Source organism: Chroicocephalus ridibundus, chromosome 3, assembly GCF_963924245.1.
Source record: "Chroicocephalus ridibundus chromosome 3, bChrRid1.1, whole genome shotgun sequence".
Classification (NCBI taxonomy): Eukaryota; Metazoa; Chordata; class Aves; order Charadriiformes; family Laridae; genus Chroicocephalus; species Chroicocephalus ridibundus.
The window spans coordinates 77,058,073-77,075,935 of NC_086286.1; the positions used below are offsets into that span (position 1 = coordinate 77,058,073).

General features: G+C 40.6%; 1 long non-coding RNA gene across 1 annotated transcript; it reads right to left on the minus strand.

The window, feature by feature from the left end:
- Positions 1-997: 997 nt before the first annotated feature.
- LOC134512635 (uncharacterized) lies at positions 998-11,346 on the minus strand. Its single transcript, XR_010070196.1, has 3 exons — positions 11,154-11,346; positions 1,173-1,267; positions 998-1,045 (listed from the first exon to the last, which is right to left on the minus strand). It is a non-coding gene; the product is annotated as an uncharacterized LOC134512635 (long non-coding RNA).
- Positions 11,347-17,863: the final 6,517 nt, after the last annotated feature.

Sequence of the window (17,863 nt, forward strand, 5' to 3'; positions counted from 1 at the left end):
GGAAGACTTTGATTTTATTCCAACACAGAATGAAAATAAGTTTCAAAACCTCAACATTTTTTGTTAAACAGAATTTTCCCAGCCAAACCTACCATACATTATTACTGTTACAAATCCCCCAAGTGCTTCCAGAATAATCAGAAAGGGGTGCTGCATCCAGAAAAATCCCAAATCAAAACCAAACGGTAGAAAGAAGAGATACAGCACATCGGGAGGTCAGTGGCTGTGTGGCCACCCCGTACTGGCGTAATCGTACAGGGAAGGAGATTATTATCATGGTTAAAGTGCCCACAGGAGTAATCCAGCCTGGACAGTTTGAGGGGGAGCAGCTCTGGGTTGTGCAACCTCCCACATGCTGCTCCCCACACAGGCGATGCTCCCTGTGCACACAGCCATCTGTCTCCGCATCCCCCTTCCCCTGCCTTGGCAGCCACCTCCTTCTCCACGTTTCCCCACCACGAACGGAGCAGCCCTCCTCAAACATCCCTGTGGCAGGAGCCGCCGCTGCCAGCCCTACCCTTCTGCTCGCTCTCACAGCTCCTCTCTCAGGTTCATGAACTGCAGTGTTGATCCTGGGGCTGCTGGGCTGGGCATCGCTCAGTCTGTGATGTTTAGTCCCCTTCTGCCTTAATTCTCCACCTACGATATGGGGAAAATACATGAATTTCCCTGTTTTCCAGGATAAACACATTGCAAGATTGTGAAGGTCTGGATGGGGACCAGAAACAGGAAGAATAAACGTTTCTCTTTTCCTATTAAAGTGAGTGGAATTTTTATGGGAAGGGAGGCAAAACTTTTATTTTCTGTAGCAGAATAATAATTTCATCCTGGAGAAAAAAAAAAAACAGAAGAAGAGGCCTCCGGTAAGAAGCTGCACCTTTTTGTCAAAGGGCTCAGGCGCTATTATAAAACAAAATACCTACGCATTTTTCCTTACGATTGTCTTTCACCAAAAAAGATATGCTCTTGGTTGAATGCTTGCCATCAAATAGCAGATAGTGAAGTGGGGATTTCTCATGTCCTGATCTCTGTGAGAAAACACCACCTTTGTGAAAAAGAAAGCACAGCTTTCTAAAAGAGCAGTTTCACAGCCAGTTGATCTTTCTGCTCCTATGTGGACAAAGGGCATTTCTGGCTCTGCAACCCTTCTCCTCCCACTTCTCCCCTCAGACCTCTCTCTGCTCCACATGGAGACTCTTCCTCCGGTCAGATGTCCGGGACGCTGCAGGTCAGGGACGGGGTATGCACTTCCTCAGCCTCTTGTTCTCTGAGATAAAGATGAAAAGAACAAAAACACTAACCAATCCAGAGCTGCACTGTATTTATAGCAACAATAATTAACATCCTCTTAGGCTGGCCTGGGAGCTCCTGGGTTTGTTTGCCTCTTAAGAGACTGCTTAGGGATATAAGCAGCTCTGGGAAGAGATCCCGGTGGAATTTTTTCTTCCTGGAGATCCTGAATGAGTCTAGGTCTGCTTCTTCATCTCAACATCCCCAAATATAAAAGGGAGCCAACCAGCATAGCGGGGATGTGAGGAGGGCACACATCTTGCCTGTTGCCTGCAGCAGCTCTGCCTGGCACAAGTTCTGCCACCATTAGGGCATCAGGCTTTCTTCAGGATTTTCTCAGCAGGTTTCCACGGACCCCATGTGCTTGGCCCAGCATGTGATAAGGTTGCCAGCAAAGCAAACACAGGCTCTGCACAGCGCTTTAGTAATTTGCAAAAAGAAAGGATTAATGCAAAGCCCCCTGATCTGACTTGTAGAAGCAGTGTTATCCCAGGATAGAAAATGGGTGTTTCTCCACACGGATCTTCAGTGACGGCAACTGCACTGAATATCCCACGCTGTGATTTACTAGAGGCTTCAACCAGCGGTCATTTGTGTAGATTTTCCCTCTATAGCAGGAAAGTAAGGGTTGTTTCATTTAACTGGACACTCCATTGTTCAGTAAGAATTTAGGCTCCCTCCTAACCCTGTTCTCCATCCATCTCTGGGTTTGCTTTCTCCTCCAACAGCTTGGGCATCACAGAGCATTCCAGTGCTTGGAGGTCGAATGTGAAAGACCATACCTCCCTACACATTACACCTCCTGTCTCAGAAAAGGGGTTGATAATTTTGTTTTTCTTTAATTTTAAAAGCATTTAACTAACTGTATCATTACTTTTTGTTTATATGATATTTGAAAGATCCTATTATTAAATGTTGTCCAACACTTCAGTGTAACAGTGCTTCTATTTGCTTGTTTCTCTGCCAGATTTCCATGTTCTCACGCAAAGTGCTTTCCTTTGGCTGATTATATTTTTGAGTGTTTTTTCAAAACCAGCCCAAATCCCATTTCTTGGAACAAAGCTGAGAATAAGGTATGTCATTTCCCATATTAAAAAGTTATTTTCTGATACCTTTGCAGCATGCAATGTCTTTCCATCTCAGAGCAGGGACTGGAATTTTACTGGCATGGTAGCCTTAGTATTAATGCACAGCTTTTGCCATTCAAACAAAAGTTTTTTATTTTATGCCCAATTTCAGAAAAAAATGAATGCATTTGTTCTGTGTTAAAGACATACATGTGAAATTAACATTTGAGTGCTTCATTTGGCAGCCTCATTAATGTTTTCAGTGTATTATTTATATATGCTATTTTATTGAAGTACTTTAAAAAATCACCTTTTACACCCTACTGAGTAGGTTCTTTAGCATATTAAAATTCACAGAGATATGCAGACCAACAAAATTGCTCTAAATACAGCATTGATTAACAGTAAACTTTTAAATGAAAAGTCTATAGCCTGGAGTAGCACAAATAATTATCACAATCAACATGAAGAGAGTTTTTAATATAGCTTATAAAATAGGAGCAGTGGCACTGTGTGTTGTTTCCTGCATTGAAAGCCACTATTATTTGCCACTTCTGCCACACTGCTGTTTGAATGAGACATTAAAAATAGTGCCTCTCATTTGCCAGGCTCTGAAGCTACCCAGCTGGGAGGGCAGAGAAAGGAAGTGTTCAGGGTGCTCACAAAGAAAACGTGCCAGATCCTGCTACCGGTAATACCGGTGTAAGTCTAGAGTAAATCTACTCACTGCATTCACGGGTGTTCTGGAACAGTATAAAACAATGGGATTTGGTCAACTGGGACACGACACAGAAGAAAAGAAGAGAAAAAAATGAAATTAAAAGAAGATAGGCTGCACCGGAGTGATTACTGGTGTCTGCGCTGTTAGGGCAGAAAGAAGTACCAGCCTTTCGAGTCTTGCTGGAGGCGTAGGTTTCACCTCAGCAAAATGAAAAGTATGGTCTTCTCTAATCAGGTTTGACCATTCCTACATATGACCATACCACACCAGCCCCACAGATCAGATCTCGCAAGCGCTTTAACAGCAGAAGTCCAGGGGCGGTCAGATACCTGCAGCCTCCCCAGTCCCTTGCCACTGGCCGATGGGTACCAGGAGAGAAACCAGCCCCGAGTAGTTCCGTAAAAGACCGTGCATTTCTCCACTTCTCCTTTCACCTCAGCTTTTGGGTGCCTCCATGCTATGCCCTTGTGCTACGGTCCCACACTGCCTTAGCTGCACATACTTTAAAGCTGCTGATACTGCCGACGTGGTGCGTAACAGGCCAACTGCATACAGAAATGTGGATTTGTATCACAACTATTTGCTTTTTCTGTGCTAAGCCTCATCTGTGCAAAGGAGCTAATAAAATCAGAGGACAGGTTCTGGGACATTCATCACGTACAGCATTATGTTTTGTTTCAGTATGAAACAGCTGTATAAGGATTATAAAAATGTGATTTGCCAAAAATATTTTAAATATTTGAAAAAGGATTTGGTGGCATTTTCCTTATAAAAATAACCAGTTCCTTCTGTGTTGACTAATGTGATGTACATAAAGGGTTTTGGCAGCCGTACAGAATGAGGTGTTTCAGCTGTTGTTCACATAGATGGATCATTCTAGAGATGTACAGATGTGATGCACATTAAAAATGTAGCCCTACAAGCTTTTGTAACATTCATAGATGTTTTAGGAGGTGAAAAGCAAAACCTTGACATTCATCTGGCATTGTTCTCTTTTCGTTGGGGGAAGAATTGTGTTCATAAAGTTAGGAGCAAAACCTCAGGACCAATCCTGTGCTAAACACCACAGCTGGGAGTCCTGGGGAACCTGAGGAAACTGCAGAGTCCCGCACAGATGATGCCATGCAGAAGCTTCTGGTTAATGAAGGGCTTCATACCCCACTTCAGGATGCACAAGGCGTCCTTCATGCCCCTGGTGCCAAAATGTATAGGCGGTGTTGGCTCACACCAGATTCCTCTGTGCCTCCCACATCTCTGCTGAGCAGAAGTGTATGACCTCCATGAGATGGGGCCATCCAGACCTGCAGGGAAGGGGAACACATTTGCCTTTGAGGATGCATTTGCAGAAGCAGCAGAATGCTGAAGCCTGGAGCACATTTACTGTGCCAGCTGCGGGGCAAGAGCTGCTCTCTACTAGCTTGCTGCCGGCGTTTGTAAGGGATTGCAGAGTCTGGCAGCAGATCTGACCCGACTGCTTGACGTGCAGGAAAATGGACCCGCACACAGCGAGCCCCACGCATATCACACGTCTCCATGTGAAAATGAATCCTCTGAGACTGCCCGTTCTGCTATCCATACGCCGCAGACCTGGATTTGTTGGATTCAATGTACATGAGCTGGAAAACTCACCTGCTCGTGCGCTGAAAGTCTGATGCATCCAGAACTTAAGCAGGCTTACAGCGCACGTGCTTTGCACTGCGCGCAGCCATTTTCTGTCTAGGATTTCAGAGAAAAAATATGGGAGCCCTAAGCCACTTTGCCATATAACTGGAGACACCACAGCTGTGTTCACCTAGCACTCCCTTGGAGGTTCAGGGCTCACACAGCCCTCTGTGTATTGCTGTGTGCTCGTGATACGCTCAGTGTTACGCCAGGACAAAAATAGAGTCCTTACTAGAAAAAAATGTATAAACTCAAACACACACAAAAAAAAAGGGCGTGACCTACCAGAAACCTAGAAATAATTGATTCATGCTCTTTAATAATTAACAACTTCCATCTGAGCATCCAGGCAAAGGAGGATACTATTCGGGATTATTTTACACTAAAGCTCAAAATACAGAAAATAAGATTTATTTTGAGGGGAAATATGGGGAATCCCAGGGAAAGTGAATCACAGGAAAGTCACAGGACTGTATGAGGATCTTAGTAGGTGGATCTTGCACTGGCTCATTTTTTATTTTATGAAGTAGAATCCTGAAGAGTAAAATTGTATGGACCATTACCTTTTTAAAATTATTTTCACTGAAAAGAGACATGACCCCTTGGATTTTCAATACCTACCTGAATCAACACATAGCTGTGGATGTCCTGCTGGTTTAGAGCTTTTTGGTAGGCTGCAGTTTGAGTGGGAAAGGGAAGGCTGTGTTGTGAAAATGAAACAGCTTGCATATTGAAGATAGCTTCCTTTGATTTATTACATAAAAACGACTGGAAAGAGGGAACTGAGGTCAGCTTACACACGTCCTTGTGCTATAACCCACACACTGTCTTTCCTCAAGTTGGGAGAGTAATGGATATGCATAATGCAAAGCTTGCTACTGCAAAATGTTCTACGTTTTCACCTCTCATGGGTACACAAATCCCAAGCTGAGGTCACTGATCATCCCTAAAGATGCACTTGCAACCGTGCAGCACTGAACCCAAAAGCACTAATATTGCACCGTGCTCCCGGCATCACTTTAGAGATATGAAAGTCAAACGTTCACTTTATTGTGCATAGAATGTCCTGATATTGGAGCAATAAAACCCTTCCCCAAAATATTGCAGGTCTGGCCTATGTAGGGTTTACAGTGTTAACAGAATAACAGGGAAGAGTGACTTGCAGGTTTTCACTCTGAAATGCCAAATGCCCTCTGAAATGCCAAATGCCCTCTGAAATTAAAGAAAAACTTAGGTAAGTGTGCAAAGGCAAACAAAGAGATCTAGATACCTTGCGCGTTAGTCGCAGAAACACAAAACTTTACATGTTGAGGACTGCACTTATCCCCATTGAAGGAAGGAGGGAATTAAAAGACCATCCTTTAAGCTGTGCAAACATACAAACAGCTCTGCAATTTTAAGATGTAAACACGCAGACATCAGTAATTTGCATGTATCAATATTTTGCTATTAAACATATGCATGAGTTTTTACACCTGACCACAAGCTGTTATTTTTAATTTAAACTTATGCTAAATAGGGCAAGATTTTTCATGTCCCTAGCCTCATTTCTCAATGCAGGCAGTTCCCACTTAGGGCACATAAATACCTTGCCTATATTGCCTCCATAGGCAAGTGGAAAGAAACCTGTATTTTAATGAAAATAAGGAAGTTCATAAGGCTGATGCTTCTAGGACTTAGCAAGCAATTATATTTACTCTATAAATACTAGCTGTTACATAGGCCTCCAGTTATGCTGACTGACACTAGCACAGCAAGAGTGCCGGGTCAAATGCAATTAGACTGGAAGTAATGCTGGAGTAAAACTCAAATCTGTAACAGGATGAGAAGCTGACAGCAAAAGCCCATTTTCTCCCTCTCCATTGAGGTCATGGATGGTACAACAGAACGCACTTACTGCATTACGGCTCTCCATCACTCTAGCTAAGAGGAAAACCAAATCAAAAATGTATTTCTTATTTAACATCCAACAACAGCTCAGCTCTCAGCCTCTAGACTCCATTCAAACACTAATGCTCACATGAAGCTGTTAGTCAATTACAAGACTGTTTTTCATTTCTGTTCCCTTTTTTTTCCCAAGAGCAAAATTCCTTATGACATTTTGGGTGAAACCCCCATAAAATTGTGCCACAAAACAGAGAAGAAGAAAATAAAATCCTTATTATTTTAACATCTCAGTGTTGGCTGTAAGCAGTTGGTACATTTTTAAATTAGCAGTTGTACTCTTGAATCCTCGTCACTGAGAGGAGGGAACTAACACGTACCTTGAAAAATCCTTATTGAAACCCTCTGGAATATAAACCGAACTGTATTTACATGCATTCTCTGAAGGAAGGATTTAACAAAGCTTGAAAAGGTGGGATTCGTTTGCTATTTCTCAAGTAATGAACAAGCAAGAGATTTGTAACAGCCAACCGATATTTAGATAAAATAACCTTTGTGAATGGTTGCTTATTTCAAAGAGATATTTAATTTCATTTTATAACTACCTTAAGCAGAACACCAACTCTCTCATACTGCATTTGTTCACATATTGCATGGCAGTAAAAAACATCCCCACTGATTACTTAACCAGGATTATTTCTAACAAGTACTAATACCAATATTCCCAGCATTTATTTAGTTGGCATTTAGTTAACTATGTCTTCACTTTTTTCCTACACTGAGAAGTGCTGAACACTTGCAGATAGTACCAAAGGAACAGTCCTTTAATGAATTTAAACGAAGCAAAAATGAAGGACTGGGGAAATTTAGAGGTGCTCAACAATGGTGTTTTACAGGGAGTTGCCATTACTTTTTGCTATTAGGTTTCATGTAGCAGAGGAAAAATTATGTAAACATGAAATCATTGTCACCTGGTCTTCATACCAAACTTAAAGGTCTGTGCATTTGTGCTTGAGCAGCTTCTGTGCTCAAGTTTGTGATCCTGGTGGTGCTGCTGGCATTTCCCAGTGTGGCTGTGAGGGCCGTAGAAACAGAAAGTGGGGTCTTACTCACTCAAAAGTCGGATAGACATTTGGGTCCAGAACTCACACTCTAATCTCTCTAGTATTTTAGAAATGTATTGTATAGAGCAGAGTGTTCTTGTGCAAAGGGAAAAGCAGACAGCTCAGCCAGAACGCATTTCCTAGACCACAGCAGCAAAATGGACAGAGAAATGTCTCCAGAGCCACTGGGAAGGGGGAAGGGAAACCAGAAACAAGACCTCTGACACCTTGCTTCCTTCAAGGAAATTGCAAAGCCTTTGTCCTCCAGAAGGAAAAAGCCAGGAACCTCTGTCCCCAGCAAACAGACTGAAGGTGCTGGGCCAGTTGCCTGCCGGTTGCTGCGGTGGGGGGACAGACCTTATGCCCTCCTTCCCAGGAAGGACATCAAGCTTCCTGCCCAGGCATTCCCCTTCCCAGAGCCAGAGAAGACTGAACAATCCTGCTTTGCAACGGTGCAAAGAAATATTCAAACAGGTGGGAAGCTGATCTTACTTAGCATTCCCCATAGAGCAAATCCTCATTGTAGACCCCACAGTAGCACCACCAGAAACAGTGATCCAGAAGTAATGAACTGTGGTGTCGTGTGGATTTGGGCACTGCCATGGATCCTGTGAACTCCAGCTGAACCTCCATTCACAACAGAGGGTATCAGAAAATGTCTCTCTTTTATGTAACTTTTCTGGGGCCTAATAGCGCATAAACTGATACTACAGCCTTTCCTTCAGCTGGGGTATTTACAGAGACTTTTATAAGATTTCCCTTCTCTGGCTTAGTTCCTGTTTCCATACAATTTGTGGGAACTCAGACAGCTCAGCTCTCACTTAACATGTCTTAAAACTGGCCAAAGGATTCAGAAGTAAATGGGAAGCAAACCTAGTGGCACATGAGCACACTGTGTTCGTATAAACCTTTCTTCTAATGGGAGCTGGCCTAAAAAATAGTCAGATTAGTCCAGTTCAGATGATGGAAGTTATTAGGAACTGATTATTAAATGGTGGCTTAACTTATGGTCTGACTTCAGGGTAGAGCTTAGGCAGTGAGGGAGTGTAACTGATGGATCCAAACTCATCTTTCCACACTGGAGACTTTTTTAATTGCTTTGAAGTTCAATCCTAACTCTAAACTTTTGGAGTTTATTGAGCTTTTTGGGGGGAGATACCTAGAAAAAGTGAACAGTATTTTTTCCTTTTCTCTACGAATATGCTTGTAACTTCTAATTAATATGGGGCTTAAGCTAGCTGAATACAAACCCAGCTGGGAGGTTTGCTGTTTTGCTGTTTGCTGGGTATTTGGTGTTACAAAAAAATTGTTATTATTTAGGAAAAGCGTATTGTCCTAGGCTGAGTGCTGGCAAATTAATGATTCTCTATGAAAAGCAAACCCCCAAACTTTTGTATTGGCTTTGTGTTAAGAAACTCTCAAATTTATTCAAACTTTATGGGTGCACATTTTATGAAAATAAATACATTATTTGAATATCGCTTCCAAACCTCATGGAAAATAGTTTCAGCTAGACACACTTGTGAAGACTAAGGTGTATCAGTAAATTGCAATGAAACTGCTGGCTCAGGATACCAGCTACACTAACATAAATCCATCAAGGCTTTTGCACTATGTTGGTATAAAACTGGCTCAACAACTAGATGAATCACTCTCAGTGCTTTTATCTCTATCATGCTGACTTGCTTTACTAATTGGTTCCTCTCTTGAACATTCAGAGGCATTTTCATTTTGCTGTATTTCCTTTTCTGTCTTGCACCGCTTTCTATTAACCACCTGTAAGTGATTCGCTGTGGGATGACCTAAGGTTTTGTTCAAATTGAACTATCGCTTTGTTTGCTGTAGAGGATGTTAAATTAAATCAACCTCTAAGACAAAATGAACGTTTGGCATAAAACTTGCTCTGAAAGGTTAATGAATCTCAGAAATCCTCCCAAGTGAAGGAAAGAGGCTATACCTAACCAATATAAAACTCATGCAGCAAACACTGCACTTCTCATGTAATCCCTCTGGTTTCAGTGAGGTTACAGTGGGAATAAATTTGACCTGCATGAGTCAAACTCATCCTTCTTTTCAGGAGAGGCACAATATCCAGTAAGGAAAGAATCACCTCTCACCTGACAGTAGCTTAATGGGAAACTCCAGATCAATGTATGAGCATAAAACCACATGGTTTATTTCTGTTACGATACCTCTTTTAGTAGCTGAAATAGATTTCCCAGGCATTAGAGGAAGCTAAAATACATGCAAATAAAACTAAAAATTACTGCAAGGAAAGTTCTTGGTGAGCTAAAGTAATTCAGTAGTTAAAAAAAAAAAAAAAAGAAAGAAAAAAGAATGCATTATATTTTTTCATATCTTGCAAATTTGTGTGACTGTGGTTACCAGTGAATTATTAACCAGAGGATGAGACCTGTTCTCAGAGAAGAGAGGAAGAGTTTGAGAAAAAATAATATCATACAACAGAAATGTGAATTTACCATTCAATCTTTTTAGAAAGTAAAGGAAAATAACTTTGGCTTCCACTTTGTTTAATTGGGTTCCATCTTATTTCATTTGTTAAAGACTCAACAGTTGAGATATCCAGAAGCTGTAAGACTGTGAGGCAATTTGTAGGAAATCTGATGGTTTTTTGTCGTCACTGTAGTGAACCTGAACCAAGTTGGAAAAGCCAATATCTCCTTCGGGAAAAGCATCTAAAAGGATTAAGCTCCTATTTTAGATAGCTGGTCTGAAAGTCTAAAAAGAGGGTGCATCCTGGCCAGTGCATCTCAAAGCCACTAACTTTGAAAACTAGAGTCTCATATTTTCATGAAGCTACATCAGATTTGTGTCAGAATACATATGACAAAACAAATCTATTCTAACAGGCAGCTCAACCGCTTACTAATCTTTGTCCTGCCTGTGATACTAGTTAAGGGCCTGCACTGCGGTACAGATTAACAGTCCTAAAACTGCCAAGAGCGTAAAACATTCTCTATGCACAGACCCAAGCAGTGACAAAGCCAGCATCCTCTGGAGAGGCAAACGCTGGGATGGGAGGGAGTTACAGAATACCACTGCACTATTGCCTTGCTTGTGTACACCTCGCAAGGTATCTCCCATGAAGATCCTGCATTGACTGTTACGGTGCCTCTGTTTAACCCATGTTTTTTGTGCTTTAATGGAAGAAAAGCAACTAAATCTTCTCAGCTCATTTGAAAAAGTGGTTAATAACAACCGTGATACAGGGCTGGAAATATCCATAGCCGTGCCACTGCTAAGGAGGTGGGGGAAGAGGGGCTAGAAACTGTGTTGGATCTAAGACTGCTATTTAAAATATACTGATTCAGAGGTCTGTCATTAAGGATATCTCTTAGGTCAGGTCTTATATCCCTATGCTAGGACAGGTTTACATGATATTCATGGAAGTTTCTTCATTAGTACCTTTGGTCGGTGTAGTTTTAAGGGAGGCAGCGTGAAGGGGATTTCCAGGGCTGTCTGGCGGAGCCTGATGCAGCCCAGCAAACACTCCCACGCTGCAGCTAGGGTATCGCTCTTCATGTTCTTTCTGCCTCTCGGTGTCGGGTGGTTGTGTGGGGAGGAGGGGTCAGCAGTGGAGGTTAGCTTCTTATGGAGATGTTATGAATGTTATTTAGTCCCTGAAAGATAAAGCAGAGAAGCACTTTCTGAATATTGGATGGCAAAAGAACCCATGTGGGAGCAGGATCACTAATACAGAACTGAGGATAAAGAACATAAAATTAGGTTAGTGTGGAGTTAGCCCATTAAGCTGTAATTTAAACTATCTAAATGGACAGGTCCCAGTCCCCCATCTCTTTACCATCCCTTATTAACAGCTCCGAAATAAGATACATTAGTTGGTAACCTGTGTTTTACTATTCTAAATAGGAAGGGAAAAAATGCAGTAAAATTATGAGCAAATGTTTCTTATCATATTATTTGTATTCTGCTTTTTGCAGAGTATATTATAATGGAAGAGGGAATATTACACCACCAGAGGCAGAAATTCAGTGCATGGTTCACTGCAGATTACAGAGACTGGAAAAGAAAAACAAAATCAGTAAACATTTTCCTTTTTGTTCATACAATATTGCTACAGCAGCAATGACTGGTGGGATATTTTCCCACTAACCCTTTATATGTGTAAATATTTTGAAAGCTTCCTGAAAACTACAGCTAACTTGCAGAACACAATATTTCTGCAAGCTTTTTTTGTACTTGAACAACTCAAATACATCTTCTTTACCAGATTTTTACTAATACATGTTAAAGTATCAGTGAGGAATACACAACTTATACAGACACAAACGACAACAAAAACTCAGAAAAAAACACCTCCCCTCCGCAAATCTCATAACCTGAAGGAAAATAGCACTGCTTCCTCCTCACCACAACTCAGTTACGCGGTAAGTGTACCTGAATGAAGCAAAACAGCAGCATTACTTCATACAGTTTTGAATGCCATCGACATGAGTAAGCTGATTCCAGTTGAGTTAGAAACTCCATTCCTACGCTTTTGCAAGGAAGGTTGTCTGGGCAATGCCAATATTGCTATTGCAAGTTGGAATCTCTTTTCAAGCTTAGTAAAAACACAAGTTCATTTTCTCAGACTGGCATTACTTCTGGTTTGTTTGGTTGTTTTTTTTTTTAATTTAAAGAAAGCAAAAACCCCATGGATAAATCTAGATTAAGGCATTTATTTGTTTCATCTCATTAAAACTTGGTAAGACTAATGGTTAACGCTCTTTTCTTGCTTCTGTGTTAGGAACTAAGAATAAATTCCTGCTTACATTTACAGCAGGGGTGGAGATAAAAGCATATTTAAAACCAGGTGGAAACTGGGAGGAGCAAAGGGAGATAAGGTCTGTTCTGCAGCTTGTATCACTGGCCTTTGCTAGGAGTTCTCTAGGTCTCACCACTTCAGGGAATTCCCTGGCAGCATACCTGTGTAAATAACTGTGCTGCTGCTTTCACCTCATGAGAAAGGCCACCTGAGAAATCCTGTAGTTTCCCATTAGGATCAATCCTTCTTTTGCGCCAACATCCTCGGTTAGGGTTGCTGGCTGCAGTAAGCAGTTACATTTCCCATCTTTGCAGCTACACAGAATGTGCAATAAACAAAGGGCACAGCAAACATTGGATGAAGATAGTACTTGGATACTGAAGCTAAACATACGTAAATTAGTGTGATCCTTCTCTTTTACCTTTTTATTTTTTTTTTTAATTTCACTGTATTGAGCTGCATGTGTTTTGACGTTAATTCGAGCTTTTATTGGAGTTCAGGTTTGTGCTTAGTAATTATATGGATAATCTCTTTGCTGCAGGAGCAACGGGCTGGTACAAAGACTCTACAAGAAAAATAGTGAAATTTTCACACTGTGCCATTTTAAAGATTTCTTACCTCATGCCTTTTAAATGGCTGTCTAGGGCTGGCCATTGTAAAGCTGCTACTACTAATCAATGGAGAAAGCAGGTTCTGGTCATTCATTGTGTCACCATTTAAAAAGGAGGAAAAGATGAACTACTGACATCTTCACAACAACTTACACCAAGCTGGAAATTGGAGAAAAATTATTCAAGCTGGGTTCCGGGTGTGAGAGATTTAACCTAAGCCCAGGTTCTCCTGAACACCTGATTTGTTAAAGCAGATATCTCAAAACTAAAAATTCTTTGACAAAGATAAAAGAGAAAGTCTACTCATGCCATCAGTGTGGACCAGAATATCAAAACACTTTCAGATGTGCAGGGGTAATCAAGATAAATAACTTCCCACCTTTTCTTGTACTCTTGTCCAGCTACCAGGCTCCAGATACAGTAAAGGAGAAATGAGTTACTTCAATCCATAGAATTCTAGGCATACAGACAGAGCAAAGAAACACCCTATCAGGAAGTAAGAACAGCCACAACTCTACCTTTTGTAGCCAAAGTAAGTGTCATCAAACACAAAAATGTGGTGTTGTTTTTCTCCTGAAGAAATGGTGGATCTATTATTTCTATTTTTGTTAAAGTAGATGTTCTATGTAGCTTACCCGAGTGTTTTGACATCTTGCAAATATTTACGAATAGAAATAGTAGTAATACCTTAACAAAGTTGGAAATAATAATAACAATAACAAAATATAATAATAATAGCAACAAGAACAACAACAATAATAATAACAAATTATTAATTACTGCGCCTGACTCAGCTTACCCTGTTAGTGAATTGGTTTTCAAGACCAACAAGAAAGCTCTCCCTTGGATTTCTCACACCAATTTCACCCAACCACATCCCTCTTGTGTCTCTACCTCAAAGTTACCTTTGGAAACTCCTTGCCAACAATCCTGCCTCATGAATATACACAAGCTGGCCCAAACTAGCTACTTCTTATCTTACCCTTTCACCCAAGTTTCAGAACTTGCTGAACCTGTCTAGGTTAGAGTGAAACAGGTAAGAAAAGTATCTGTGATTTGTATTGTCTGGCTGTGTATTTTTGAAGTGTGAAAGAAACAAATATTCTATTTTCACTGCTTTCTGAATGATTTCTAGTACTGCTTGCAGGCTTCCATTGTATTCCAATGATTTGCTACATTTCTGGGAAAGTATAGAAACTGCAATAAAGACTAGTATCGCAGAGAAAAACAATAGTTAAACGGTCTAATAATAAAAGAAACTGACTTGGAACAGATCAGTGTTGTCAATCTATCTTCAGGTAATTCTTTCTTAAAGGAAATGTGGCTGCTTGACTTAACCGGCGAACGGCTGCGATTTCGGTAAGGTAATCCAAGCCAAGAATTATCTATGCTGTTTAAAACCTCCACTGCCAATGAAAACAGGATTATGCTTTGGATCCACAATCCAAAATTAAAATACCAAACTAGCTGCCAGTGTGTTTGGATCAGGCAAACATTCCCTCTCAGCCCTTTCTTACCTCATCTCAGAAGAGCAATTTTGGTTTCAGTTTTGCACTAGGCAACTTCTTGGCTGCTGTTCACCACGGTTTTCTGTTTCCTTAGAAAGGACGTAATCCCCTGAGATACACAGGAGTTTGCAACACCCTCTTTCCTGAATACAAGCCTTGCAATGTGCGGGAAATTTTAGCAGCGACCTCTGCATCAATAACACATTCAAAAATAAAGGCATGGTGGGTATTAAGCATGACCCCATAGATGCATAAACATGCCTTTCTTTATTCAAGTGTTATTCTGCAGGCTTCAGGAGGATATTAATGTGCAAAGGTTATCCATGTGCATAAATGTCTGTAGCTGAGCCAAAAGTCCAGATAGGGTAAAGACGTGCAGGTCTGGTAACAGGAATGGAGCTTCACTAGTCTATACTGCAATTAAATGAGAGTCTATACTGAGAGGCCAAATTGTACCATTAATATTAGCCTATAATGAATTAGTATCCAATCTTGAATTGAATATATGAAATACTGTTTCTTCTTATCCAATCAGTTAATTTTTCAATACCCAAGGTGAGCTGAATCCTAAAAGGCTCCTAGGACTTTGGATTTCCAAGTAGATTGCGGAGACTTGCACAAGATTTCTACTCGGAGTCCCTGTCTTTCTAAGGCCTTTTACATTGGTGCTTTTGTTTTAAACATATTTTTACAATGTAGAATGATAGACTAAGGGATACTTTTAAAGACAACAATGATTTTCCTGTGGCCAGCATTTTGAAATAAACTGTTATCATAGTATCAAGTAAAAGAATCTCAGAGTTATCTTCATTGAATTTAAAAGTCTGCAAGTTCAACGGATCAACATAATTAAATGGATCCTTAATCCAACATGATTAAATGGTCAGTCCATCAGCTTGGACTGATGGACCGACCCAAATATCTTCAACTGACAATGAACACTTCTTAATTTTTTCTTGCTGTTTCTTTGAGACTTACCTTGATTGTATTTAAAAAGATTCTTCATTTTTCCCACAACTTTCTGTCTCAATATAGCATTGTTTTTATTTATTAATTTATTTCTTGTTCATATCCTTACTCTTATTCTTACTTTATGCTTGTTATACTGTCATGTCTGTGTTTTAGTTTCTTTTCCCATTAATCTCCAACAGTTTGGTTCAGGTCTTCTTACGGCAATGCAATGAAGTGTCCAAAGTGATGCTGTAAGCCATCAAAATGCTAATTGTTTTCAATATGTAATGAGAGTAAAGCAGAAGCTTATTAGAAACTTTAATTTATTACAGCTTTTTCTTCTATATGTGATGAATTGACAATCATTTCTTTTTGTCAGCGTTCTTTTTCTGTTAACAGTAAAGAAGTCAATAAGCATCCTATGGAATTTATGGTCTAAAAATCCAGTATATAGCTTCAGGTTTATGTATCCCGTCCATTAGAAACACAGGTTCATGTTGGGCAAATACAGACAGGTCTCATTTATCTGTAAGCAGGTAATGTGCTCTGTTGATCATCCATGCAAGGGATATAAAGCCTCTTGTCCAGCAGGGTGTTTAGTAATACATGAAGCACATCATGGATACAGCTGTACTGCTTCTGGGGCTGGAACAGACCCAGGAATATAACACCTCCTTTCCCACAGAGCTTTGAGTAATAGACTCTGCTGGATCCAAGTTTTATCTGTGCAGGAGTTTAAGTCCACAATAAAGAGTGTTGGAGAATAGCCTGAGTCTTGCAAGCCCAGCATTGAAACAGAAATCCTTGCGGTGGTGTTTCTGTATCATACGCAACAGACCCTGATGTACTTGTTTTATTCATTGTTTCCCATTATGCAGCACAGCTGAGCCTTCTCTTGCCCTGGACCTTATCAAGATGTAAGAAGCAGTATGAAAACTATGTACAGTTTGCAAGATCATATTCCAGACATAGCACAGTACTGATAAGGTATAGTTTTCCCTGCTGTTTAGCACAGCAGCCAAGGACCAAATCCAAAGTCTGCTAAATCAGTGAGTATCTTTTTGGTGACTTTAAACCAAGGCCTAATAACTTAAAGCCAGATAAATGCTTCTCAGGATTATACATGAGAGTTGTGTACTCTCATGTCAAAAGCAGATGCTTGTAAGAGATGAATCACCCTGATCAGTAAATTCCACATTAAGTAGATACTATTTAACGACTGCAGAGGTTGCTTTGGGAATCAACTCCTTCTGGATTAATTGGAGGGCCGTCTAGAAAGCGGTCTCATCAGTTTTGAGCTTGAATTTTATTGGTAATTGAGTGTTTGTCAATCGGAACAACTATTTGTATCACTTGTTTAGTACACATACCTTACAAATGACGCAGATTAATAGTAGTCAATTACAATGTCATTTTAAAGTAAAATTGGAAGTAATGTGTTAGCCCCTAAGAGACCACGTCTAAGTTATTATCTGTGTTGAAAACATAATTACTTTATTTTGTCTTTCAGCATTACCATCAATTTCTCCTGAAAGAGAAACTGAAATATCTTAAAAGGAGGAGAGTAAGAGAAGTCAACACCACTCTGAGGTCAATGAGAAGTGTCTTTTTTTTTTCATATGTCTTATCCTTTATTTACAGTCACAAAGAAACACACTGCACTAAAATATAAATGATCTACAGCTGGTATTTGTTGCCCTTTTCTGCAGATTTTATAGGATCTCCACCAGGAATTGTGACAATGCAATTCAGAAAATTTCTCAAAGGTGTGGAATTAGGCAAAAGAAAATGGTTAATTCAGTCAGATCTCCTTTGTTCTGGCTCTGGGGGATGAATTATCCTGAATTATGAACAAGCCTGAGTGACACAGTACCGCAGTGTTCCCTTAGACACTCAGGACACAGACGTACCACTGGCTTCATCAGAAGTCAGGTTGGGTCCTGCTTGGTTCGCTAGGTGCAATGCAGCATCATCAACACTTGGTAAGCCCCTTACTGGGCTTGCAGCACCCTCCTGGCAGCCAGAGCAAGAGGGCAAGGATGGTAGCTCTGCCTGGAATTAGTCTGTGAGAAACTCCATTGGATGAGAAACTTGTAAAGGAGCATTTCCCTTCATTCTCTTGACTTAGCACATGTCAGTTAGCACCCCCTGCAATTGAAACACATCAATGACCACAGAGAAGTAGTGTGATCTCTCCAAAGTTCACCTCTCCAGACTGGCACCAGGTAGTACTGACAGCAGTGTGTGAGACACTGCACTTTAGCTAACACACCTATCTGA